Below are 27,298 nucleotides of genomic sequence, written 5' to 3'. Positions count from 1 at the left end.
ATAAAATGTTAAAGATGATAATTAGAAGAATTGAAATAGGTAATAATAAAATGTGAAGAATCTTCATTTTTTGCTTTAGATAAATTTCCATTAAGTTAAAATATTCAAAATTAAATAAATATCGCATTAAATATAAACCTTTTTTAAATAACTTACGTTTCTTTAAAATCAAACATAATAACTTACAATATATATTCTATCAACAAAGTGCTTTGTTGTCTTTATGAAATTTAAAAGGAAAAATCTTTTTTCTAAATGAAATGCGACTGTTCTTAAGAATTTTTTCCCCTTACATTTTCATTGTTTTTATAGTATGTCTATATTCTTCAAGAATAAGCGCACACACAAAAAGCTCACTTTTTCACTGTTTACTTTAGAACCACATCTCAAGCGTTAACAATCCTCCTTCCTATCTTTATTTCAGAATTAGCATGATTAATTGCGATACTTCCGTATGTGTGCGTCTGACAATGACTAGTGTAACTTTTATATATGCATAAGAATAGAAAGAAAAGCTCATTGTGTTGATTGTAACGAAAATCTTTTTTTTTCCCCTCTATTTTTCTTTCTTTTTTACTTGAGGTTCCATTTTTTCTCTCTTTTGTGTCTTTTTCACGTCAAGTGGGTCCCCTTCCTCACTTACCTGTGTGTATTTTTTTTAATTTTAGTACTATTTTCTTGTCTTTCTTTTTTTTGCAATGAACTATGAAACAGCAACTGAGACGTCGAAATGTGTCACTAAATAACTGTGATTACGAGAGAAAAAAACATTCTCCCTTTCTTTTTCTGTCGTTGTTTTTTACAATTATTTTTTTCGTTCTCTTCATATCCTCACACTATGGTGAAATTTTACAGAATACGAGTACGATATCGAGACTTCTACTTCGAACTGAGAGAGTAATCGACTATTTACTACTGATATGTGTCACAGTATGAGCGACTGTAATCAATGTTATATATATATATATAACACACACACGGTGAAGTGTGATATTCGAATCCATTTCACGGAACAGATGTAAAATACATATGGTTGTCATAATTCTAAAGTTTTGATTTCTAAATTATCGTCATTGAAATTTCATACATTGAGACAAATTTATATTCATTTTATATACAATAAATTTTTATCAATTTTTTTTTTTTATTTTGATACTTTATAAACATATTTTTATTAACAATATTATTAATTTACTGATTTAGAATAATGTTAATAAAAACATATTTATAAAATATCTAAATAAAAAAAAAAAAAAATTGATAGAAATTTATTGCAAAAAGTATCACAGAAGAGTAACTAATTTTACTTTCTTTATTGTTTTTATGAACAAAAACAGCATGAGATATTTTATCTAGTGAACTTTTAGGAACTATGAAATAAATTTCACTTACGAATTTAAACAACCTGACATAAATGTTACATACATAAAGGAAAAACAAAAACACAGCTAAAATTTCAATTTTATAAAGTAGAAAAAATATATCTGTAACGATAAAAAAAAGTAACGAAGGTGAAAATGTAAAAAAATATACATGACTTCGTAGATTCTTTTATATTATTATTTATTTATATTTTGTTTATTAATACTTAATTCCTTGTATTTTAAACAAAAAGTTAGACTAAATGTAATGAATAAAATAAAAATTATAATTTATATAAATAAACTAAGAATAAATAATAAAAAATAATAAATTATTAACAACATTAAACGTGTTACAAAAACGTAATCTTAAAAAAAAGTAGGACAATATTTTTATCTAATAACATATGTTGGTTTCTCCTTTACAATTTATCCCTCTAATTTTCTAACCAACCATACAAATATATATGTATAGTGCTTTTCATTGTTTACTCAGAGAAATATCGAGATAGAATAGAAGACATTTACATTGTAAAGTCCATAACACGTCTTGTTTTCACAGGTATCGATTAATGCTTTATTGAACAAGCACTATAATTTCAGACTTCTCCCTTTATACTAGAGTATATACCGAAAGACTGAAAATTTAGAATGCAATTTTTAAAGCTCCCAGAAGCATTCTATTTTCTACAACCGCTGCAGAATTGCGCACTATTACTATAAAAATCGATATACTGTGAATATTCTATTTTACAACTATTTTACGATCCTCAACTTGGTAGCAATAGAGTTATATAATATCAATAATACAACTCAAGTATATAAATATGTCATAATAATAAATAAATATACTATAATGAAATTACATACAATCAATTGATTATAATCTCATATTTGCGTATATCATTCGAAAACTATATTTTCTTCATATTAAAGCATAAAAAATTTATTACATTACATTTTCACGATTATTAAATATTATAGATAATCATCTCTTCAATCATTTTCAATTATTATTATTATCGTTTGTTTCTTTATAAAAAATACAATATCAGATAAAAAAAAACCTGACAATATTTATTATAATGCTTTTTTATGGAATAAAAAGAAAGGAAAAAACTGAAAAGGTGAAAAAAATTATTATATTCTATGATCTCGAGAATTTTAATTTGTACTTTCATTGAAGCGAAAATTTCAACGTCATCCTTTTTTTTTGGACCTTTATGCTCCATGAATTTTAAAGTACACACTTATACAATGATGCAATTTTACACTGGCAAGCCTGTGTAATTAGGTTAGATATACACACACAGTCAAAAGCAGTGGGAAGTCGTGGCAAGAATGGGAGGATCAAGCAACGACTTTCCAAGGAAGAACAAGGAAGGTAAACACTTAATTATTAAACTGCCGAGTATCCTTCCAATTAAACTAACTATTTAAGTATAAGAACAATAGAAATTAGAATAATTCTTTAAGAAAGTTTAGGAAAGCATTGAAAACTTTATAATTATCATGCGTAATTAAATAAAAATTATTTACGCATCATTTATTGAAAAAAAAAATATATTTTATTGTAAAAGTTCTCTAATTACTTACATAAATTACAATATTGACTTTTAAAAGTTCGAATAAGCATTTTCTTAAATTGACTTCTGTTCCATTAAACATGAATTTTAAGCGAATCTAATCAATTAAAAAAAATATGCCATATTGAATCCGCCATTTTGAATTTTTAAAAACTAACATCAAAAAAATTATCAGCGATCCCAAAAAAATCATTTGAATAATCATTTTTATAAACTAAGTTTAACTTGTCTAATTTTATAGGTTAGTTTCAGATTGTGATAAAGTGATTCGTCATGAGCCTCTTTTCCTTTAAATTACGCGCCTATACTTTGTAAGTCCGCCGAGATGTGGCGCCACCAAGTTGAACAAATGTGCGTTAAAAAGACGAGCAGACGACAGAAACTAGTAGAGATTTGTAGACAGAGTTCGCGTGATTTAATTTAAATTAAGTGAATTTCTACACAATAGTTAAATGTTCTCCCAGGTGAAAAAGTTCCCGGGAATTGACCACCGGAAATTCTTGCGGAAATTCTTGCGGAAATTTCGTTTGGAAATTCCGTTCCTTTTTTTTCATATAATTTAGCACAAGAACTCTGTTTTTCAACATAACTGAATTAAAATTATTGTTTATAATAAACAAACACATTTTAAACATTGCACTTAAGAAAAATTTATTAAAGTCGTTTTGTTTTTACTATTTATGAAACTAATCAAACAAAACTTTTAGGTTCGGAACTTGTGAATTGACAGGCATGAATGCTACACAGAAAAAACCTGATCTCAAATTGAGTACAAAATTTATACTCGATTTGATACGCATCAAAAATGAAACTGGTTGTCTCATTTCGAGTTCTAAGGTAAAAGTATCAAAATGAAACAGGTAAGTTTCATTTTGAGAAGAAGAAAAATGGAAAAATATTGTGAAATAAAGAATAATTTTGCACAAATACATGAAATATAATAATTACAAAGAAGTAAATAACACGCTAGACTTAATATATTTGATTAAAAATTGGTTGTAATCGCGTAATAAAATAATAAAGGAAATATATTTTTAGGTTAGAAAAATGAAAACATGTGTTTTGACAATAGGAACGGTACTACCAACTTAAATAATAGCGGTAAATTTAAAAACTTATGAAATTAATTATTATCTACGTAAATAATAATAAATAATTTTTATTTAAAAACTTCTAAATATTCGTACTGGTCAAAATAATCTTTCTGGTGTTGTTGAAATATTAGAAAAATTAATTGAAATACAAAATTACTCTGCTTATGATGCCAACTTAGAAATCTGAAATTCCAGTCAGTAGCATTTTGAATAACATAAAGTTTGTCCCATACCCATTTCGATACCCAAAAGAAAATGAGTTGCAACAAAAATGAATCCAAGTTTTTTCTGTGTAGCCATGTATAGATAATGGTGCCAAATTTAAAATGCGTCAAATTAAATGCAATAGTTTTTAAATTTACATTATTTTATAATAATTGAAAGAGCAAAAGTGTATTTCAAAATATTATAAGTTTCCATATTTTTACCTAATATTAATTCATGTCCAGTTTACCTTTTGTCAACTTTTTTTTAAAATACAATAAATTATATAACAATATATTGTTATATAATTATAATAATTCTTATAATTATATTAATAATTATAATAATATAATATAATTAATTAATAATTATATAATTATAATAAATATAATAGAAATTAACCAAATTTTGTAAAAATCTATAACGAAAAATTTTCCAAGAGTCAACCTTTATTATGTCACGTTATTTCTTGAAATTTTCTTCAGAGAATATAAAAACTCTAAAATTCGACAACGAGACGTAATTCAATTAATTATATAACAATATATTGTTATAAAATTCATAAAAGAGGATATTTTGAAAAAAGTTAACAAAAATGTAAAAAAAAATTTTTAATTCCAACTTTTACAATTTAATCCTAGATTTAATTTAAAATATTGTAAAACTGAAATAAAGCACATTATTATGTTACAAAAAAAAATGAATTTTAAAAGGCCGTGGGGTTCTATTTTGCTAATTCTATCAAATGTTAAATACAATTAATCTGATGAAACCTCTAAAATGAGCGTCATCGAGGCGGATTACCTTAATCTTCCCTCTGGGTTGCGCTCTTCGGGTCACGAGCACGTTTTGTGCGGTTTTTACCTAAGTACTTGAACATCTCTTCAATTCAAGAAACACATTTAACCTTTCTTTATTTAAAATCTATGACCTCGTTTTTACCCAAGAAAAATTTTAAATCCGTAAAATTTATATTAAAAAAAGCAAGTAATTAAAATGAAATATATATAGTGGAAAAAAGACTGTTATTTTTTAAGCGGTAATATTTTTCAGATAAATTTTACTTAATTTAAAAAAAAGAATTCAAGTAAAATGTTCTTTTATGTGTTCACTTTAAAATGTGAAATTTTCAAAGTATTCTTCAATTCAAAGAGATTTTTCCAATCTTTTTATATCAAATTGATGAAAAAAAACTTTTTTTTAGTTAAAATGACAAAATTAATAATTAAAAAGGAATTTTTAAAAAAAACTTTTTTTCAAGTTAAAATGAATATTAAATTAATAATAATATAAAAGAAGAACAATTTCTATTTAACATTGACAAAATTGAAGTTAGAAAATGTTTTAATTCATGAAATACCATCTCCGTGGAAGCATGATTATATTATTTCATGAGTGGACAAATGGCAAAAATGTTATCAAGTTGAATTTTTACAATTGCAGCTGCTTGGTAAAAAAAAGTTTGCTATATAATTCATATTACTCCGTTAACCCGTTTTTTAGATTCATCTTTTTTTTTTTTTGTTTCTTATTAAAAAACAAGAGATTTATTCAGGATTGAAGTTTACAACTTAAACGAAGCGTTGTAGAGCATCCGCCTCTTTCATTAAAGAGTACCAGAAAAGCAGCTTCATATATATGTAGATATACATATGTATATATAAATTGCACACCACAACACATGTACCATCACACTGCTAGAAAATACAATTATCCTTTATGGCAAACGTGCTTTCGTCGCAGCCTGTAAATCAAATTTTCGTATGTGACATCGTGGTTTTGCAGTCAGACTGCGTACGTTTTCATTCAAATTAATTACATTTAAAAAAGCAATCATATAGATAAAAAAATGTTTATTATGAGCTGTTACATTGAAAAGCAATATTTCACAATGTTCATTAACCACCTGCCTCCACACAGTCTAGTGGTGATAAAAATTTTCTATTTAGACAAAAAATTAATTTAAAAAACAAGTTTCAAAAATAATATGACAGTTGTATCGTTAAAACGTTAAAATCAAATAGCTTTTGACTATTTTATTTATTTTATAATTGACTCGGAGTGATCGATAATATCAATTTATTATTAAATATCACCGAGTGATAAATTACACTTATATACGAAAATTTCTTTGTTATTACCAAATATAGAAAATGATATTATTTTTCATAGTTTCTTCGACTCAAAATTTTCTGGCGAAATTGTAATATGAAATTTATAGTATAATTAATTAATAATAATTTTATATTGCTGATTCCTTATCGGATGTTGGATAGAAATACATAAATTTACAACTAATTTATTACAATAAGTTGGTTGTAAATTTAGAATAGACCAAAACTAACAAACAGGCAGATGATTTTTGATAAATCAAGAAGTAATCCCTTTGGCAGCATTCTTGTCTTATAAGAAATTTAATTTTGCAATAATTTCAAAGTTGGAAGATGTGCTATTTTACAATTTTGTATTAGTTTTGTATCTCCACATGAGTTAATTGTTTTTAATATATCAGTATATAAACAGTAGTTTAGAAGTTCAATATGTCATATACTCCGGTTAGTTTCTGCCCAAACAATATTATTATTAACTATATTTCTAACAAGTAATACGTTCTCACAATAAAAATAAGAGTTAGATCTTACCAATCTGATTAATCAGTGACTTGCCTCTCTTAAAGTATTTGACAAATGTAAACTATCTTCGCCTTTAGCTCGGGACGTAACACAGAGGAGGCAGCAATGCAGATTAGAATTAAGGAAATAGTCATAAAAATGTGAAAGTTTTTATACGTTCAAAAGAATGTAAATCTAACAATGAAGGATAAGTTAAAAACCTCTATAGCCATTATCGAGGAGACGAAGACTAAACATCAAGAAGCAAATGCAAACAATGACCGCGCATGGAGTTTACTATACATACAGTTGATTAAAATCGCAAGATGAAGATGATGATTGAACAGGCTAGAGCGATAAGACGAACAGTCAAAGAGGCAAAAAATCCCAAGTAGTTCAGAGGTGACAAATGGGGAAAAAAAGAAGGACGCAACGGCAATGTTTATCCGGTCGCTTCAGGATATTTATATGCTGAAGTTTTGGGTAAGCTTCGCAAAGATTTTAACGTTGACTTCAAACAAAGGTGGTTACCAAGACAGTCGGAGGCATTGATAATGAGCAGTCACACTGCAAAAACTAGCCGTCTTAAAAGTGCAAAAAAACGTCTTGTTTTAAGACACATTTGGTGTCTTTGACGCGAAAAACTTCTTAAAACAAGACGTTTTTTGCACTTTTAAAACGGCCAGTTTTTACAGTGCAATGAATTGAAGGGTCACACTTGATATCAGAGATTTGGATTGTCTTACCCAGGTAGAAATATTATAAGAAGCGTTCGTTGATGTATTCGAGAAGTCAAGAAGCAGAAAGATGATAATTATAGGACCCAACCATCGAGGTATGAAACTTGCGGTTGCAGTCATTGACCCAGATAAAGCGAACAGGTTGTAGGAATTAGGGCGCATAAAAGTAGGTTTTATGTGTTGCCTGATTAAGAGGAGAGTAATGGTCGTGCTGTGTCATCGATGTCTTGTCTATGTCCATTTATCAAAAAACTGCAAGACGTATAAGATAAGTCGAGGAGAGAGAACCTCATCTATAATGACCGACATAACAGAAAAGGAATTTCCTTTAATGAAAAATATCTTTTTAGTGCAATATTTAAAATTAAATGAATTTAGTTTATCCACCATTTGCTGGTTATAATTTTTACAAACTCATAAAGTACCAGCATGTGTACATGTCCAGATATAACATGAAATTTATGTATAATACACATTATAAAATTTATTAGATTGAAAGGTGATAAGTCATAATAATTAATTATGAATTATTATGTGTATTTATATATACGTTAAATTGAGGACGTATAATTTTTAAATTAACTTCTCAATGAGATATAAAACGTCTCCAATATACAACAATGAATTTCACATATTAAATACCTGTACAGAATATATGAAGTGAAATTGTCGCTCGTGACCTGAAATGCTAAATGGTCAGTCCTTGATCACTAATTTTATACATTAGTATAGACAAATACTTTTTTATAGCAATATGATACGGTGCCATCACGTGTCGGTCAATTTTGTATGGAAACGTCAGAACCAAATTCAAAAGGCCCCCTAGTTTCTACAGGAAATGGCTAATGCTAGAAGAACACGCTTCGATCTTTTAGTCACGCGAGATAGATAGGAAGAATTATTAGCCAAATGGCTTCCTTTACCGCGGGCGTTGCATATATTGAAAGAAAATATATTGCTTCTCTTGTATCGCTTACCGATATAGGAATATAAGTATATATATATATTTATTTTTATTAGAGCTACCATTCTGTATGAGAATAACATTTTATTGTTGATTTTGTGTTTCGTATATTATTTTTTCCAATTTTTGATGAAAACATCACTTGAAAAATTCATTTCAAAAAGATTTTTTTTTACTCTACATATCAAAGGAATAGATGTTTTTTTAATCTAATCGAAAGCTTTTTCTTTTTTACTCAAAAATCAAAGAATGTATTTTTAGATAACTTTCAAACGTTTAAATTGCCTTTACATGCAAATTTTGCCAATAAGACTTTGAGAAATGGTAATTTAATTACCTATTCTTTTGAAACTAATTTACATATTGAAGACGAAATTCGTCAGAACACGCAGAAAATTTTGTTATAATTTTAGAATTATACCACATATATCCAAAAACAATGAGTTGAATACAATAAATCAAAAATATAATTATGGAATATCTGATTTCTACTGCTAATCAGTGAAATAGGACTGATTCAGATTTAGAGAGTGTGATAATTACTTTAGTCATAAAAAGTTACTGATGTTACAATTTACTAAAGTGTCAAAAAATTACTAGCTGATGAAAAGTTACTAGAGCGACAAGAATTTACTAGAATTATAGTTTATATTAGTAATTTTCAATAATTTCTCAACACTAAAATGAAATTAATATAAAAGCATAATAAAAATATTTTATATCTTGCAAAATTATAGCGTAAATACAAAAAAAAAATGAAATATTTAATTCTCCGACACAATACATATGTGTACCTAACACGTACATGTTAAATGTATAAATCCTTCAGTGAGCATCTGTAATAAACTAAGTCGAAATTTATTTTAATTTCCCCTCGTGCCAGTTGTGTTTTGCCATAAGTTCTATACTAATGTACTTAATCTGCTAAAATGTGCTTTTATGTCAAAATGACTGGGAGAGTAACATTATATGAATTTCAAGTTATCCTATGGCGACCCTCTTTACGCGAAGTAGTATTATTTGTCGCCATTTTATCTATATATATATATATATATATATATATATATATAACAGTAGCGACCACTCCCGGATAAAAAAAGAGAGAGGAAACTTTTTGCCATTTTAGTTGCTGAATTTTGTTGGTTGGCATTCATTCCCCCTTCCAACCATTCAAAAACTATATATATATATATATACCACTATGTGACCTCATCAATGTTATGTGCTCTTTATGCCTCACGGTTAACTCGATTTTCTTCAAAGGCCGAAATTCTAGCCAATATAAAAAAAAAAAATAATAAATTCACTCAAACAATTTTTATATCTATACATATTTTTTATGTGAAAAAACCTTTTTGACAAGAAATATTGCAGTCTCTTTTTATTTTAATGACAATTAACAAAAAATAAATGAAATTTTATTAGAATTTTTTAAAACTTGTTAAATGGATTTAAAATTTTTCTTATGTCTCAAATTAAATAACGTATATAAATATTCAAATTGAACTGCGGACATTTTTTCAATGACAATAAGCTATAAGTTTTAAGCTATTTCTCACTAGTGCATTTTTTTTTGTTCCCTTATGTTTTGTTTATTTTATTTTATTTTTTTTTTTGGTTTAAAAAATTCCAGTTAAAAGTTTGCGAATCCTTCCTTGTAAACGAGACCACTAGAGATCAGCACTTGACAAGTTCAGTGTAGTGTGGTTACTTCTGAAATTCCTGTGTCTGACCAAACCGTGGTTCTACTACTGCTATTAATCACTTCTCGGTTTATTTTCGTCCTGCTGCATGAATGATACTGAAACTTTCCCCATTGCGAGTGTATAAATGTCAAGAATTACTGCACATTCCTGCTGTGTATACTCAGGAAATTTAGTGTCGGAAGCTCAACAGTAAAATCAACAATGTACATTGTTTGTTTATTAAGTTATGTTTTCCCTCTAAAGGATATTTTAATATTTAAGTCTAGGTTAGAATAATTCAGCAAAATGTCGAAACGCTCACTTTATGTATATAGTTATTTCATCTAGAAACAAAATTATAATTTATATCAAGTATTTTAGTAAATTAATTTCACTTAAGAAACAAAAGAAATAATTTTTTTTTTTATTTTTCTGTCAGTAGCATTATACAGATAATAATTTAATTTTAATTTTCCATATATATGCATAATTAATTATTAATGGACTGTGAAAAAATATGTAATATTGTTTCGAAAATTAAATTTGAAATCATTATTTTTGTTTTACCATCAGTGTCATCAGACCGCAATTGCTTTTAACCAGACTGATTACGTTCCTAACAATGGCATGCGTCTGTCAATCACGTATGAATTAACGCTCATGTCGAATGACAAGCATTCGTCGCGTTTCCCGATAGATGTTTAATTAATAGTGTGTCATTACCTACAAAAACTTCTGCATTCTAATTAATATTATATAGAGCAAATTTTTAATAAATTATTTGCAATGTAAACAAATTCGGACAATATAAAAAAAAAAATTCGTCTTCCATATTGAATTCTCCATTTTGAATTTTGTATATCCGTATTGATATTTGAAATTGACTTCAAAAAATTTTCAAAAACTAAAATTTAATGTAGTTTCATAACTTAAAATTTTTTTACACTAATTGCATATCTTTTATTATTGATAGAACTTTTCTTTTCTCGAAATTTATTTAGATATCATCTTAGCAATACAATTTAAAAAAAAAATATTCCTCGATTTGATAGATGCGCAAAAGAACACAAAATTTCATGTTCACTATTTTTTTTCTTTTTTTTTTTGAATAAATTTACACACGGGTCTCGTCAAATTCATACAGAATTCTACTGGCTTATATTTTTTTACTTCCGTTTTTCTGAATTATTAAACTCGGAACTCATCGGTCAGGATTATTCGCAACAATAACAGTGACCCACTGCATGGTACAGTATAACTTGTTTGCAGTAACAACCAACTACTACAACCAATTCATTGAAACGACCGTCAGACAAATTCTGACGGACAATCTAATGTTTTTTTACTGTGTGCCAGTGATAAATGCTTTGCATGGAAAAATTTTTGCTACCAAAAAAAAAAAAATTTCAAATCATATAATTTTTTTCTAACTCTTTTTTTTTTATAAAAACCTATAAAGACAAATTACCTTCTTTTATTCTTCAACCTACTTCTTTTTCTCTGACCAATGTTTTTTTCCTTAACATTTGTTTTTTAAAGTTTTATTTTATATATGTATGTGTTTTTAACCGTCTAGATTGTTTGTCGTATATACAGTGTTTTGAGTATATATATGCACATAAAGCGAAAAGTTATAGACCTATAATTTAGAAGCTAAAGACTCTATTAGTAGAATTCTGAAGAATGAATCCTTCTTTTATACATTTATGTATAAAGTTAACGAGAGAATGATAGTTCTAGCAAAATTATACGACCTAGGGTTTTAATAAAGTACCGACAACAAAATGTGAGAGGACTTTGAAAGTCGTCCTCGGTCAGCAAAACACCTTTGCTCGTTCCCTTGCCTTTAGCACTTATTTACAACATCATAAAATAGTTATTGCTTGGTATCATCTTTATTCAAGAAAATCTGCATTTAAAATACCACAGCACTCATATATTGATTTAAAAATTAAATTATACTATGTCTCTTTATTTTTATTTATAATTCACCATCTCACAATATTAAGTAAAAATTTTTAATGCTAAAAAAGAGATGAAAGCCATTATTTCCTTATTCTAAAAATATGCAGTTTTATTTATCTTCTAATTAGAGATAAATTTGATAAAATTGTTTTTGAAAATTTTTATTGAAAAAATGATTTCCATGTACAATAAAATATTCATAAAAATGGTATTTAAGGTAAAGTAAAATTGGATTTATCAGCTTTTTTTAACGTGCTCCTCGATTATTCTGTAACGTTTTTCTTTTGCATTTTCCTATTCCAAATTATCTTGGAAATATAATCCGAAAATATTAAATAAAAATTCGACGAAATAAAACAAATGTTTTTAAAACTGGCGAATAGTATAACTCGAGTTCTATTCATCCAATTAAAAAAAAAACCATTTACTTCGTAATTAGAGCATTCAGCTGCATAAAGCCGATTATCTGTTTTATTTTGGTTTTTAGCTACGACCCAAAAACTGCCTAAAAAAACCCTTTTTCAAAATTTTTGGAATTCTTTATCATTTTTAAATATTTTTTATCACGATTAGACAGAATGCCAAACCACAGACTGTAAAAAAATTAGGGAGCTAACGTTACTGGGAGTTAAAATTTTCGAGTTAAAAATCAACTCAAAAAGGGAGTTAATAATTAAATTAACTCCTTAAAAGCAACTCCCTAAAAATAAAATTAACTCGTAAAGCATTAACTGCCTTCACTTCAACTCCAAAAAGGTGGGACTTTTATAGCATTCCCTAGGGAGTTGAAATTCAACTCCTTTTTTTTACAGTGCATGTCTCAGCTTCATGCTGATTTTATACTCATCTAAAACTGCGCGAGTGTTTCACTTTTCCGTGACGCTTCTAATATTTAACTATATCTATATATCTGAAAACCGTAACGGAAAAGCGGAGGAACTCAGTTATTGTAGAATCAGCATCAAAACGCTTTTTTTAAAATTCGATGACCCTGAAAGACTGCAGCTTGTACGCTGATTGACAACATTTTTTTTTACCTTGACTTCAGTCCCCTCTGGTCCAATAAATTTTTTATTTATTTTTTCTTAAAGAAATATTCGTCTTTAATATTTTACAAAAGGTAATATGACGATTAAAGATGGACTGAAAAACCTGATAGGTATTCATTGTAAAAAATGCCATGACAAAATACACAGTAGCCAGGAAGGACGATGAGCGAGATTGTTGTCTTGGAGTCCCTGAAAAAAAGCCTTCGATGCGCGGAAATTTCGAACGGATGTTCACTAACGAAGTGATTAGAATCGTTGCAGAGCTACCAAAATTAGAAATTTTGGACCAAAAGGTTACACTGAAGATCCGTGACCTAGATTGATTCACTTAGAGAAAAAGTCCCAACAGTAATCCTAATGTTGGAACAAGGGGGAAACTTCTAAAAAATTTGGTGTACATCTACTTCATACTTCAAAATAATTTATGATAATTCACGATACTTCAGATAAATTCATGTACTTCAAGTTAATTCAAGATAATTCATGTTAATTCACGTTACTACAGATAATTCAGGATAATTCATAGTAATTCGAGATAATTCAAAGTATTTCAAGGTAATTCATGATACTTCAAATATAGGTTAATTAATATACTTCAAGATAATTCATAGTAATTCCAGATAACTCAAAGTAATTCAAGGTAATTTAGTATAATTCAACACAAGTGTACACCTTAATTCACAAGTTAATTCCCCCTCGTGTTGGAAGAACTGTAACACATTAAGGCTGAATTTATGTTTTGTCCAGTCAGGAGGAGAATTATAATTGAACCTACAGTCATTTAGGCCATCATCACTACAAAACACCAACCACTTTGGAAGAAGAGGAATTTAAAGATTTTTTAGATCTGTTTTAGAAGAAGCTAAGAAGACTTTTTCGCAAGAATATAAAAAAAAAATAATAGCATATGGTAGCACAAACGAGATCGCAGGATCTTTTACTAACGAAGTGTTAAAAAACCGACACGATAGTACATTAGAATAGCCGTAGGGTGTTTATACCCTTCCGTCCAGTTAGAATGACGTCTTTCGATGTCTGAGTATCTCAGTCCGTTTCACATCATGAACGTTACATTGATTGTTTCGGAGTAGCGCTATTACATCCATGTAAATAGGGGAAGTGGTTCAGTACCAATTCTGGCGAAATGGTAATATCCTGTTGATGTTCAATCACTCCCCATTACGGGACAATAACAAAAAAATGTGGTGAGAATAATGAAAACAATTCAATGTTAAAAATAATGTATTTTACTCTTGTTTTTTTTTTTTTTTGTTAATTCAATGATATATTACACAAAAAAAGATTAATTTAGAAGATTAAATTTCTGGCAAAGGAAAATTTTTTTTCTCACATATATATATATATATATATATGCTGAAAAATTCACAAGTACATTTGTAAGTTACATGTGAATTTTTCACACTTTCTTCTTATGTTGAATATTAAATGACTTTTTTTCGTCTTAAGTTTTTGAATGTTAGAATCTTCAACTGCAATTCAACTTACAACGCGACAGCTTTTCTCTCAATTTTCCAAGAATTGGATAACCTTTTTTTGGAATAAAATTTTTTTTTTTTTTTTGACCTACATTTAGCAGTTTAATATAACCTGGGATAAGTTCAACGTTTAATTTTTCTTTGAATCAGTGTTTTTTTGAATTAACTATATGTATGGGTGGTTCCGTGTCAAAGCAAAAAATACCTACCTTTGATTAACTGAAAAACTTTTTAGAACTAATTATTAAAACTTATTTTTCTAAACTCTAATATTCTGAGTAGCTCTTTTTTTATCTATTAGATAATAGTTTCAAATATTGATATAAATAATATTCATTATTTTAATATGATTTAAAAATTAATTTTGTCCTCTGGTATTAAATTCAGAAATATCGAGAATTATTGAAGGATAAGTTTTGGGAAAATTGTGAATTGAAATAAAGAGAAGAAAAAAAGAAAATGAAGAGTTGTCGAGAGAGGACTTTTGGTATGCAATATAATTAATGGAAGTCTGCCATTCGTTTAATTCAGGTTCGATTCGAGACTGCTTTTTTCTTCGATATGCGGTAACGAATCACCCCCTATTTCCGTTAGCAGCGAGTTGAGTTTCAAATGTAAATTTGCAATAACGAGTACGCGGCAATTTGTAACGAGCATGAGGAAAAGGGTTGAGTGGGTGGTGGTGGTGGTACGGAGGTGGCGATTGCGAAGCTTGGGAGTAAAACGGCGATTCGTTAGATCGTTCAGCCTCGTTTTTATAAAAGTGGGTCGCACCTGCAATTTTCTCCTCGCATCCGTTCTCGGTTTCTCTCTTTTTCACATACATAAACCCAATCAGAGTTTACTCTCTTTTTCGGTATACAGCAACACCAACCAACTTATACGCTATTGGCCAACGACGACGACGACAACGACAACGACAACTACATATACTCCGAGAGCATTTTAAAATCGGCACCAACCGCAAATAACCCATCGGAGCTCGAGATCCGCATCCGATCTTATAAAATTAAAAAAAAAATCCATTCACCCCTGATTAAAATCTGAAATTGCACGCAAACTCTTTCTCATTTCTTTCTTTCCTTTCTAAGTGTCATTATTTATAGGTTAAAGTGCCTTAATACCAGACCTTTACTTGTCGAGGTTAACAATTTTCGAAGAATTTCAATCTATTAACTTCCTTCTAGAAAGGAAATTTACAATTTTTCGTTTGCAAAAGAGTATTTTCAAGTAATGGGAAAATTACAATTTTAAGCAGCTTTTTTTAATTAAAATTTTTTTTTTTTCAAATATAAAATCCTTTATGCTGGTATTTATTAGCTGAATAATTTTTTTAAGAGTTCTTTGAAATTTATGTTATTAAATGTTGTTTATTGCCACAAAATAAAAAACGACGTTTCGATGACTTGGTTCGTCATTATCTTCAGGTTAAATCTGATGAACATTAATAATTTTAGGGGCCATTCATTAATTACGTAAGGACGATTTTGGCTAATTTTGATACCTTTTACCCCCATGTAAGGATACATAAGATTTTTCAGACCCCTTCTTACGTAAGTTTTTAACAATATTAATGTAATTAAAAAAAGTACAACAATACCAATGGAAAATACTTGGCAAAATCTTACGTAAGAATAGCTTCTACGTGAGAGAGATTTTATAAACCCCCCTCACCCTAAGGATCCTTATGTAATTAATGAATGGCCTCTTATTTAAAACACTGTATTCTTTTTTTTATAAATAAATAACAATATATAAATAATAGCACAATTACCAATATAAAATTGAACCGTTACATCTTTACTTTAAAAGTTTTATTTTGCACAGCCTAAGCTGACACGTCAGGTTTATAGACACGTAACGTCAAGACTAAATTCAAAAATACAAAATTTAGAACTCTAAATGAAATAGAGTAGTTAATAAACTTAAATGTAAACAGCACGTGGTAATGAAATATTTTTAGAAAAATAGAATTATGAGTCTAATTTGGAAATTATAAAGGTAAGTAGATTATATTTAAATACATTATGTCTTCTTTTTTATTAATAGTAAAATCATTAATTTTTATATGTAACATTTCTGAAAAACAACGTTTTTTATAATTTTGTTCACTGTCTAATATAACAACATTATCCCAATCAAACTCATGATTCAATTCTGATCGATGTAATCCTACTACTGATTGAGATGTTTTATTTTTAATATTTTTACGCTTATATTAATACGTGTTTTTAATGAACGTTTGGATTCTTCAATATAATTTACTAGACAGTTTTTACAATTGAATTTATAAACTATATTCGTTTTATTCCACTTGTCAATTGGATTTAATTTAATAATAGATCTTAAAGGTTTATTAACAATAGGAATAGTATGTATGCACAGAAAATTAAAAGGCATTAAAATTAGCTGCAACGCTTATTATTTTAATTCAATTTTCCTTATTTAAATCCATTTTGGTATTAAAAAAAGCAAAATTGGATTAAAATAATAAGCGTTGCAGCTTATTTTAATGCCTTTTAATTTTCTGCGTGTGTTATATGTTTTTAGAATTTTAGACAATCGAATGAAAGCAGGATTATTATAACGTAAACTAACTTTAGGAATTTTTTTATATAAAAGAGCTCGTGAATTTACAATATAATAATAATAATAATAATAATAATAATAATAATAATTATTATTATTATTATTATTATTATTATTATTATTATTATTATTATTATTATTATTATTATTATTATTATTATTATTATTATTATTATTATTATTATTATTATTATTATTATTATTATTATTATTATTATTATTATTATTATTATTATTATTATTATTATTATTATTATTATTATTATTATTATTATTATTATTATTATTATTATTATTATTATTATTATTATTATTATTATTATTATTATTATTATTATTATTATTATTATTATTATTATTATTATTATTATTATTATTATTATTATTATTATTATTATTATTATTATTATTATTATTATTATTATTATTATTATTATTATTATTATTATTATTATTATTTTTTTTTTTTTTTTTTTTTTTTTTTGCTTAGGGACTATTGGGAAATCTGTTTACAGATACCTTGGCTTCCGCATGCCAAGGTTATGTGGGGTTGGTAAAAAAAAAAGGAGAACAATAAACAAAATAAGCTGGCGAACTACTACCAGCCCCGACCCACTAAAACCCGTCAACCCTTCTTGGGAGCCCTTTGATCCACCCTCGGTACCGTCGTGAAGACTTTTGCCTTCGAGGGTGGCGCTCCAACTCTGTCGCAAAAGCGACTTCGTCCATTCCTGCGGACATCCTGCGTTATGAATTTAAAATAATTCTAAAATCAATGTCAAGCGGAATCAACAGCACACCAGAAAAGAAAACAATAAAAAGTCAATAAATAAAAAATAAAAGTAAAATAAATATATAATAAATAATAAACAAAAGTCAAAAATAAAATTGTAAAAAGACAGATGAACAAACAAAATATAACATAAAAGTGTAAAAAGACTAAAATAAATAAATAAATAAACAGAAAATTGTAAAAAGACTATAAAAGGACAAAATAAATAATAAAATAAACAAATAAATAAATAAATAAAAACTGTATACTGTCAATCTCGCCTATCTGCGGCCATCGAGATCCTTTCTCATCATAACAGAGATGATAAAGGTCTCGATGAGCCGCCAGTTTTCCTGGGACTGGATCATCAGCGCTACCATGTTCTCCGGTGTAACTGTAGCGTTTACACCGGTGAATATTATTATTATTATTATTATTATTATTATTGTTATTATTATTATTATTATTATTATTATTATTATTATTATTATTATTATTATTATTATTATTATTTTTTTTTTTTTTTTTTTTTTCTTGGGAGCCCTTTGATCCACCCTCGGTACTGTCGTGAAGACTTTTGCCTTCGAGGGTGGCGCTCCAACTCTGTCGCAAAGCGACTTCGTCCATTCCTGCGGACATCCTGCGTTATCAATTATAAAACAAAACCAAAATCAATGTCAAGCGGAATCAACAGCACACCAGAAAAGAAAACAATAAAAAGTCAAGAAATAAAAATAAAAAATAAATTAAACAAGTCAAGGATAAAATTGTAAAAAGACGGATGAACAAACAAAATATAACATAAAACTGTAAGAAGACTAAAATAAATAAATAAATAAACAGAAAATTGTAAAAAGACAATAAAAGGACAAAATAAATAATAAAATGAATAAATAAATAAAAACTGTATACTGTCAATTTCGCCTATCTGCGGCCATCGAGATCCTTTCTCATCATAACAGAGATGATAAAGGTCTCGATGAGCCGCCAGTTTTCCTGGGACTGGATCATCAGCACTACCATGTTCTCCGGTGTAACTATAGCGTTTACACCGGTGAACATGGCCTGCCTCTCCAAGTCCCATTGACTGCAGGCAAAGAGGGTGTGCTCTGCGTTGTCCACAGGGAACTGGCAGTAAGCACACGCCTCACTATCTCTCTTCTTAAAGCGCTGCAGGTACGAATTAAAACATCCGTGACCTGTCAGCGCTTGTGTCAAGTAGTAGGAGACCTCTCCATGGTTCCTACTTAACCAAGTGGCGAGTGTCGGTATAAGGCGATAAGTCCATCGACCTTTTACCTCCCCGTCCCATCTTCGTTGCCATTTTTCGACGAGCCTGTGCCTCGCTTCAAAGCGGATGCGGTCCTTGCTGGGTCGATCTTCCTCTTCAGAGGAATTCGCCTCTTTGAGAAGGAGGATAATTTCCTCCCTCTCGAGCGCCAAAAGATCTGCTGGCGGGACACTTGCAAGGACCTGCACAGCGCTCGTAGATACTGTCCGATAAGCAGAGGCAATACGTGAAGTAATGCATCTCTGCGCGGACAGCATCTTTTTACAGATGGTTGAACATCTGTTTGTTCTCAGGGAGGGGGCCCACGCTGGTGCTGCGTAAAGCAACTTAGCGTGGGCGACACTCGCCACCAGTCTCCTTTTCTTCTCACGGGGGCCTCCAACATTTGGCATCACCCGTGCTAGATTAGCCGCACATTCAATCGCCTTGTTTGACGCCGTAGCCATGTGGTGATGGAAATTTAACCTTCCATCCAATTCCACACCAAGGTACTTTATCTGTCTCCTCCACTTGACCTCGAATTCGTCTATCACGATTCGTGGGGATGTATAACCACGTCTGTCTGTGACCAGCAATGCTTCGGTCTTTTCCAGGGCCATTTGAAGACCTCTGGTTTCCAGCCAGCATTTTGCTAGCCGCAGACATTCGTTCACCAATGTCCCCAGAGCTTCCGCCGAGTCGGCAGTGCACACGATCAACGCGTCGTCCGCAAAGCCGACGATCACCGCACCTTCGGGCAGGTCCATTCTCAGGAAGTCATCGTAAGATACATTCCATAAAAATGGTCCTACCCTCGAGCCTTGAGGGGCCCCACGCTGCATCTCTTCCTTGAGAATGCAGGTGTCTCCCTCGTAAATAACCCACCTGTCGCTTAGATAATTATCCATTATCCGCAACAGGTAGGGCGGTATACCCTTCTGTATCATCGACTCGATGAGATCTTCCCATCTCGCGGAATTGAACGCGTTCCGTATGTCTATTGCTACCAACGCGCAGAAGCTCTTCTTCTTATCTGGACCCAATTTGTTTTTCCCTTCTCTGGCGAGGTCCACAACTGCCTTTATGGCATCAACTGTGGACCGACCTTTGCGGAATCCAAATTGGTTATCGGATAGACTATTCTCTCCGGTCAAGTGAGATTGCATTCTCTGCAGAACCATGTCCTCTAGAAGTTTGCCCATCGTATCCAACAGGCATATAGGCCTGTAGGATGAGACCTTATCTAGAGGTTTGTCTCCCTTTCTTAGGAGGACCAGCCTTTGCCTCTTCCAGTCTGGAAAGAACTCTCCTCTCTCTAGGCAGCGATTGAAGATGTCCAGCAAAATCTGGGGGGAAACAACAATCACCTCTTTTAGGATCTTGTTGCTTATCCCATCGATTCCAGGCGCCTTGCCTGTCTTCAATCTTCTACCTGCTGCTTCCAATTCTTCAAGAGTGAAGAGTTCTTCCTCTGTGACTATGCAAGAACTCCAGTCCTTCCTAAGCCACGGCTCTGCAGGAGGAAACAGGGCTTTTATTACCTTTCTGACCCAATCGGGATTGTCCAGGCCGGGGGATTATTATTATTATTATTATTATTATTATTATTATTATTATTATTATTATTATTATTATTATTATTATTATTATTATTATTATTATTATTATTATTATTATTATTATTATTATTATTATTATTATTATTATTATTATTATTATTATTATTATTATTATTATTATTATTATTATTATTATTATTATTATTATTATTATTATTATTATTATTATTATTATTATTATTATTATTATTATTATTATTATTATTATTATTATTATTATTATTATTATTATTATTATTATTATTATTATTATTATTATTATTATTATTATTATTATTATTATTATTATTATTATTATTATTATTATTATTATTATTATTATTATTATTATTATTATTATTATTATTATTATTATTATTATTATTATTATTATTATTATTATTATTATTATTATTATTATTATTATTATTATTATTATTATTATTATTATTATTATTATTATTATTATTATTATTATTATTATTATTATTATTATTATTATTATTATTATTATTATTATTATTATTATTATTTTTTTTTTTTTTTTTTTTGCTTAGGGACTATTGGGAAATCTGTTCACAGATACCTTGGCTTCCGCATGCCAAGGTTATGTGGGGTTGGTAAAAAAAAAAGGAGAACAATAAACAAAATAAGCTGGCGAACTACTACCAGCCCCGACCCACTAAAAACCCGTCAACCCTTCTTGGGAGCCCTTTGATCCACCCTCGGTACTGTCGTGAAGACTTTTGCCTTCGAGGGTGGCGCTCCAACTCTGTCGCAAAGCGACTTCGTCCATTCCTGCGGACATCCTGCGTTATCAATTATAAAACAAAACCAAAATCAATGTCAAGCGGAATCAACAGCACACCAGAAAAGAAAACAATAAAAAGTCAAGAAATAAAAATAAAAAATAAATTAAACAAGTCAAGGATAAAATTGTAAAAAGACGGATGAACAAACAAAATATAACATAAAACTGTAAGAAGACTAAAATAAATAAATAAATAAACAGAAAATTGTAAAAAGACAATAAAAGGACAAAATAAATAATAAAATGAATAAATAAATAAAAACTGTATACTGTCAATTTCGCCTATCTGCGGCCATCGAGATCCTTTCTCATCATAACAGAGATGATAAAGGTCTCGATGAGCCGCCAGTTTTCCTGGGACTGGATCATCAGCACTACCATGTTCTCCGGTGTAACTATAGCGTTTACACCGGTGAACATGGCCTGCCTCTCCAAGTCCCATTGACTGCAGGCAAAGAGGGTGTGCTCTGCGTTGTCCACAGGGAACTGGCAGTAAGCACACGCCTCACTATCTCTCTTCTTAAAGCGCTGCAGGTACGAATTAAAACATCCGTGACCTGTCAGCGCTTGTGTCAAGTAGTAGGAGACCTCTCCATGGTTCCTACTTAACCAAGTGGCGAGTGTCGGTATAAGGCGATAAGTCCATCGACCTTTTACCTCCCCGTCCCATCTTCGTTGCCATTTTTCGACGAGCCTGTGCCTCGCTTCGAAGCGGATGCGGTCCTTGCTGGGTCGATCTTCCTCTTCAGAGGAATTCGCCTCTTTGAGAAGGAGGATAATTTCCTCCCTCTCAAGCGCCAAAAGATCTGCTGGCGGGACACTTGCAAGGACCTGCACAGCGCTCGTAGATACTGTCCGATAAGCAGAGGCAATACGTGAAGTAATGCATCTCTGCGCGGACAGCATCTTTTTACAGATGGTTGAACATCTGTTTGTTCTCAGGGAGGGGGCCCACGCTGGTGCTGCGTAAAGCAACTTAGCGTGGGCGACACTCGCCACCAGTCTCCTTTTCTTCTCACGGGGGCCTCCAACATTTGGCATCACCCGTGCTAGATTAGCCGCACATTCAATCGCCTTGTTTGACGCCGTAGCCATGTGGTGATGGAAATTTAACCTTCCATCCAATTCCACACCAAGGTACTTTATCTGTCTCCTCCACTTGACCTCGAATTCGTCTATCACGATTCGTGGGGATGTATAACCACGTCTGTCTGTGACCAGCAATGCTTCGGTCTTTTCCAGGGCCATTTGAAGACCTCTGGTTTCCAGCCAGCATTTTGCTAGCCGCAGACATTCGTTCACCAATGTCCCCAGAGCTTCCGCCGAGTCGGCAGTGCACACGATCAACGCGTCGTCCGCAAAGCCGACGATCACCGCACCTTCGGGCAGGTCCATTCTCAGGAAGTCATCGTAAGATACATTCCATAAAAATGGTCCTACCCTCGAGCCTTGAGGGGCCCCACGCTGCATCTCTTCCTTGAGAATGCAGGTGTCTCCCTCGTAAATAACCCACCTGTCGCTTAGATAATTATCCATTATCCGCAACAGGTAGGGCGGTATACCCTTCTGTATCATCGACTCGATGAGATCTTCCCATCTCGCGGAATTGAACGCGTTCCGTATGTCTATTGCTACCAACGCGCAGAAGCTCTTCTTCTTATCTGGACCCAATTTGTTTTTCCCTTCTCTGGCGAGGTCCACAACTGCCTTTATGGCATCAACTGTGGACCGACCTTTGCGGAATCCAAATTGGTTATCGGATAGACTATTCTCTCCGGTCAAGTGAGATTGCATTCTCTGCAGAACCATGTCCTCTAGAAGTTTGCCCATCGTATCCAACAGGCATATAGGCCTGTAGGATGAGACCTTATCTAGAGGTTTGTCACCCTTTCTTAGGAGGACTAGCCTTTGCCTCTTCCAGTCTGGAAAGAACTCTCCTCTCTCTAGGCAGCGATTGAAGATGTCCAGCAAAATCTGGGGGGAAGCAACAATCACCTCTTTTAGGATCTTGTTGCTTATCCCATCGATTCCAGGCGCCTTGCCTGTCTTCAATCTTCTACCTGCTGATTCCAATTCTTCAAGAGTAAAGAGTTCTTCCTCTGTGACTACGCAAGAACTCCAGTCCTTCCTAAGCCACGGCTCTGCAGGAGGAAACAGGGCTTTTATTACCTTTCTGACCCAATCGGGATTGTCCAGGCCGGGGGTCTTTTGCCTCGTTACTAATTTCTTAGTAACGATTTTAAAAGCCAGACCCCATGGGTCCTTCTCGACGTCCTCGATTAGGTCATTCCAGCTACGGCGTCGCGACGCGCGGATCTCTTTGCTGAGGTTCCTTTTGGCCTCCTTGAATGCTTCCTTGAGCAAAGGATCTCCCTTAGATCGGGTATATGTCCTTCTTGCTCTGAAACATGCCTTTCGCAAGGAGGCCAACCTCTCTGACCACCAGTGCAAGGATCTCTTCTTGGGGAATGTGCCATTGCGACGCGGCATTGACGCATCGCAGGCGGTGACGATTATATTTCTCACCGCCCGCACCTCCCCATCAAGACTGTTCGGCCTCCTTACCCAGCCCAACTCTTGAACTAAGCGGGCTTCTAGAAGGGACTGGCCGAACTTCTCCTTGTCGAGTCTCTTAGTGTTCCACGAGGGGCTTTTTCGACTAGGAGCTTCCTGTCTTCTGCCTCCTCGTGTGTCTCCCACTGAGACTGAGAACTCGATGTACTGGTGGTCACTTGCGGTATAATCCTCAGAGACCCGCCAGTCGCATATGCGGCTAAATATTTTGGAGGATGCGATCGTAAGATCTATAATGGATCCAATCGCATCCCTCCGAAACGTCCATGTTTTCCCCCGGTTTACAACTACTAGGTCGTTCCTGGAGATCATTTCGCCGGTCAGAATTCCTCTTTTATCGAGCCTTGTCTCGCCCCACTCTGGAGACTTTGCATTAAAGTCGCCAGTGACGAGAACATCCAACTTGGATTGACGAAGGCTCGATTCGAGGTCCTGTATATCGGATTCGAAGTCTGTCAGTGGATCATTTGGCGAGAAGTAGCAGCTATACATACGTATGTTAGCCACCTCCACCCAAACAAATCCACTGCTCGTCTCCAGGAACTTGTCAACCCGCAATTCTGGGTTGCACACCTTGATGGCGGCTCTCTTCGCCTTGTCCTGATACCAGGGAGCGAGATCGCTTCCTCGATACTGCTCACTGCAGAACAGGATATCGATCTCATTTTCCCTGGCTGTTTGCATCAGGAGGACCTGTGCATCCTTACTTGTATGCAGGTTGACCTGAAGAAGCTTTAAGGATTTGCCCTTTTAAGCTTCTCCAGTTCCTCCCTGTAAACCGGGCAGGAAATTCTTCCACTTACATGGTCCGTTTCGGTCTTCTCCAAGTCGGCACATGTCAAGCACTTGGGATGTTGCACCGGACAGCTCTTCGCGAAATGGCCCTCCCCACCGCACTTTCGACAGTTATTAGTCCTGTCGCGGCCTTTGCAGGTTCGGGTTGCGTGTCCATAGACAAGGCACCTGTGACACCTTGTCACTTCCAGATGCGTACGAATTGGTGCGTTTATCCAGCCAATTCGTACTTTTCCCATCTTCAAAAGAGCATCAGTATCCGCCTCAGCAAGACGGACCAGTGCCACCTTTGTTCCACTAAAACGTGGCAAAAGTCGACACGTCATTTCGAGGTCGGACTTGCCTAACTCCTTTTTCAAGGCTGAAAACACGTCATCCTCGGACGTGAATTCGTCGAGATCCTTTATCTCGATGGTCCTTCTATTAACAAGAGCCGTAACCTCAGCCTTGTCGAGCAAAGCAGAGGTCAGAGCTCCTGCAAACTTGGAGGTCTCTCCCCCTTTCTTCACTACTAGAAGAACCTCCTTCTTTAGAGTTCTTCTAATCCTCAGGACCTCGGTACCAGACTCTTCTGGCCTCACTGCAGTTTTCATTATAGTAAGGATTTCGGCGTAGGACTCTGGGTTCTTCGCCGATATCCTCACTGCTTCCGTGGTCCTGAGCCTAGAAGGGCGACTCTGAAGCTCTTTATTTTTTTTCTTTTTAGAAGCTTTTTTCTTTTTTGCCTCCTTTTTTTTATTTGTGACGACCCTGAAGTCGTCACCCTTCGCCGGGACTTTACCTGAGGCTACATCAACGTATGTTGGTTTAGGAGCCACCTCCAATTGCACCTCATCAGTTCCATCCAGTAATTGAGGAGTTTGCGCAGGAGCCTCCTTACGCTTAACCCTCTTTTCTGTTGGAGTCACCGGCTGGGGACTTGCATCTGGGCTAGTTCCATCTCTGCGACGTTTTTTACCGTCCCTTTGATCATGCAGATCCTTTGCTGCAATGACCTTCAGTACGGGCGTTCCAGAATTTGAATGTCGCTGCTCCGGGACTATGAAGGGCTCGGGAATAAAACGCAAGTTATTGCGAATTATATCGAACGCCTTCCCCAATGCAGCCATTCCTTCTTGAACGCCCTTACTAATGTTTTTTTGCTTCTTACAAGCCTGGCGCATACTCTCCAAGACTTGTGGAATGATCTGAAACTGTTCAGCAACATTCACTTCGAAGCTACACGATAACTCTTCGTTCCTTCCTTGTTTTTGGCCCCCCCAAAATCCGTGGAGCCTGCACCGGCTACCGAGGCTTTCACTCGTTCAGAACCAGTGGCGGGATTACCCTCTTCCAAGGTACCCACTTGGAGTATATTATTAATTTTCGAAAATTCCATTTTTTTTCTCTATTTGGTTTATTTGGTCAGGGGACCACCCTGATTACTGGTTGTCCTTTAGTGAAAAGCCCCACCACCACGACAAGGTCTACCAAGAATTTACATGATTCTTGGCAGTGGACAACCATCGGCAGGGATTATTATTATTATTATTATTATTATTATTATTATTATTATTATTATTATTATTATTATTATTATTATTATTATTATTATTATTATTATTATTATTATTATTATTATTATTATTATTATTATTATTATTATTATTATTATTATTATTATTATTATTATTATTATTATTATTATTATTATTATTATTATTATTATTATTATTATTATTATTATTATTATTATTATTATTATTATTATTATTATTATTATTATTATTTTTTTTTTTTTTTTTTTTTGCTTAGGGACTATTGGGAAAATCTGTATACAGATACCTTGGCTTCCGCATGCCAAGGTTATGTGGGGTTGGTAAAAAAAAAAAAAAAGGAGAACAATAAACAAAATAAGCTGGCGACCTACTACCAGCCCCGACCCACTAAAACCCGTCAACCCTTCTTGGGAGCCCTTTGATCCACCCTCGGTACCGTCATGAAGACTTTTGCCTTCGAGGGTGGCGCTCCAACTCTGTCGCAAAAGCGACTTCGTCCATTCCTGCGGACTTCCTGCGTTATCAATTTTAAAACAAAATCAATGTCAAGCGGAATCAACAGCACACCAGAAAAGAAAACAATAAAAAGTCAGTA

At 32.4% G+C, this 27,298-nt stretch overlaps 1 protein-coding gene across 2 annotated transcripts in view; it reads right to left on the bottom strand.

Moving 5' to 3' along the window:
* Positions 1-27,298, bottom strand: part of LOC127281480 (igLON family member 5-like) — a 144,279-nt gene that overhangs the window by 63,361 nt on the left and 53,620 nt on the right. The window contains exon 1 of one of the 2 annotated variants that reach the window (XM_051305202.1): positions 644-880. The exons of the other annotated variant lie outside the window; for it this stretch is intronic. The gene's annotated coding sequence lies outside the window, so the exon portion shown is untranslated. Of the gene's footprint in view, positions 1-643; positions 881-27,298 lie in introns of those variants that run through there. 2 annotated transcript variants of the gene reach the window in all.

This window comes from Leptopilina boulardi, unplaced genomic scaffold, assembly GCF_019393585.1.
Source record: "Leptopilina boulardi isolate dan_hultmark-lab unplaced genomic scaffold, ZJU_Lbou_2.1 LbouV2_269, whole genome shotgun sequence".
Taxonomy (NCBI): domain Eukaryota; kingdom Metazoa; phylum Arthropoda; class Insecta; order Hymenoptera; family Figitidae; genus Leptopilina; species Leptopilina boulardi.
The sequence above is the reverse complement of the archived record's forward strand: the minus strand, read 5'-3'. Positions and strand labels throughout refer to the sequence as shown.